This window comes from Varanus komodoensis, unplaced genomic scaffold, assembly GCF_004798865.1.
Source record: "Varanus komodoensis strain SLA01 unplaced genomic scaffold, ASM479886v1 scaffold7_1, whole genome shotgun sequence".
In the NCBI taxonomy this organism is placed as follows: domain Eukaryota; kingdom Metazoa; phylum Chordata; class Lepidosauria; order Squamata; family Varanidae; genus Varanus; species Varanus komodoensis.
Genome location: NW_025336479.1, coordinates 5373022 through 5375388, shown reverse-complemented (window position 1 = coordinate 5375388; position 2367 = coordinate 5373022).

Sequence of the window (2367 nt, the reverse complement as noted above, 5' to 3'; positions counted from 1 at the left end):
GTGTGTGTGTGTGTGTGTGTGTGTGTGTGAGAGAGAGAGAGAGAGAGAGAGAGAGAGAGAGTGAGCGCAAACCCGTATCAAGGGGACACAGAATATATGCCTTCTATGCTGCTAAAAGAGATGCAGCCCAAATGTCACCATGTCAAAGACAAAAGTCCTTTCATTATATCACAATTTCTCACACCCTTCACAATTTAGCCACTCCTGGGTGAAAATGTCTTTACTTTCATGGGAACCAGAATGACACTTTGAAAGGAGTGAAGCACCAGTGCCCTCTAACTAGAGGCCGAAATTGGTACAACGCACAGATCAGAGCCTTGAAAGCCTTGCGTTATTGTTCTTTCGTATAATGCTCCTTGAAAAATGTCACGAGAATGTGCGGTTCTCAGCGAAATTAAAACAAAGCTTACCCGTATTTTCTTGTTCTGATAGGAAAATGAAACAATGGAGAGGCCAACACTGTTGCAAAGACCTTTAAGAGGCTTTGGAGACATTAAAGTACCCCAAAAATAAAAGGACGAACAGAAATGTAGCAAAGGTGTAACCTTCATTTCATTTCTGACCAGAGTGTCCCAATGAGACTCTAGTGGTGGTGGTGGTGGGGGGGGGGGATTGCATCCTTGAAGAAACACTATTGCTTACAATTGCAGCGGGGGAGCATAATCCAGCCAGTGCTGCTCTTTTCATTTCAGTGAGGGCTCTCCTACGTGTCCCAAGGGTCCAGATGGAAGTTGCATATTAGCTCTGGTTGGATGATTGCTCTTTGCTACTTAAGGAGCAGTCCTCTACATGTCCATTCAGAAGTGAGTCCCACTGAGTTCAGTGAGAAATCCCCCAGGTATGCATGTATAGGATTGCTTTAGCCTCACACCAAAAAGTCCCACTAGAAATATAACAGATGTAGTCCCATTAGCCTCAATGGAAATCAGGTTCTGACCGACATCCAGCTTCAGAGAAACAAAACGAAATGGGTGGATTTGCCTCCAACACCAGCAGAGGTAGTTGGTAAATCATTCTTACCTAAATAGCCCACAGGACTTTGGCATTAGGCAGGGTCAAGTATAGTAAAAGTACATTCACTTCCTGGATCAGGTCAACCTTCAGCCTCAGATATTCTGGTGGCTGCCTCTGTGTCTCGACAGCTTTAACTCCAGCTTCTCTTCCTTAGTCTTGCTCACTCCTGCAACTTCAGCCGAATGGCCCTGTCTGCACCTGTCACTGCCTTGCTTTTTAACCACTTAAGGCATAATCCTGTGTGTATTTAGTGGAAAACAGTGCTGTGACTGCCAGCATGGTTGGCCAGGGAGGTGCTGAGAGGGACACGGCTTTTTCCTTTCTAAATATCCATAGCACTGCCTTCAATGACCCCACCCAGAACTGCTGATGGCCATACAGACCTTGCAAAGACATGACCTCAATCTGGCTGGCTACCCCCACCCATGTTTCTTGTCCTCCTGTAAAGACTGGGACCCTAATATTCCCAAGTACAGAACAACAACCTGGAAGTGTCAGGAAGAACAGACAATGATGACAGAGAACTAGATACAATCCTGACTTTCCCAGCAGATCTAAGACCAAATTAAAATTACCAGCCGCAGCAAAGTGTCTAGTTTGGCCTTTTGGACAATGCAGGCTCACTGGCCTGTCCCCTTAATATTGCAATGCAGAATGGGCATGATACAGCAGGAAATTCTACCACTAATTTTGTTCAGTTTCGGTATCTTACAGAGCAATCCTACAGCACCCTCAGCAGCACCTAGAAGGCCAAAGGACTGTTCAGATTCCCAGACAGCCCCTCTGGCTCAGGGATCCATTCTTGGATCTCACACGCCTTACCTTGCAGCTGGCACGAAAGAAACCACCCTAGCAGCTTCTTCAAGGTTGCAGAAGTGCCCTCAGAGGAAGGTTTCGGGGTGTGGGGGGCCAGCGTCACCAAGAGGCAGTGTATCCTGGTAGTGCTCCAGCCCCTGCTCCTACCCAGTCCTCAAAGGTGTTGCAAGTCAGCTCCCTACCTGCTTCCCAGAGTGGGAGGAGCACAGAGGCTACTCTTCCCTCTGTCCTCCTGCTGCTCTGCATAGGAACTGAGAGGGGGACAGGCACCCCTGTGGAACTGCACCATTAATGTTTGCTAATAATGCAGAGTCTTAGATTAACCGCAAACCTCATGCAACTCCCTTTTTGAAAGACACAGAAATCTGTAGCCTGGGATTCCTGGCACAGGGACTCACGTGCCTACGCATCAGGATCAAAGCTGATCGCAACACATCCTGATTCGGCAGTGCCTCTTGCATTCCAGTGTGCCTCTGCTGGAAGGTGAGATTTGCTGTCTTGTTAAAGGTCCTCAGATAGATATACACACACGCAACG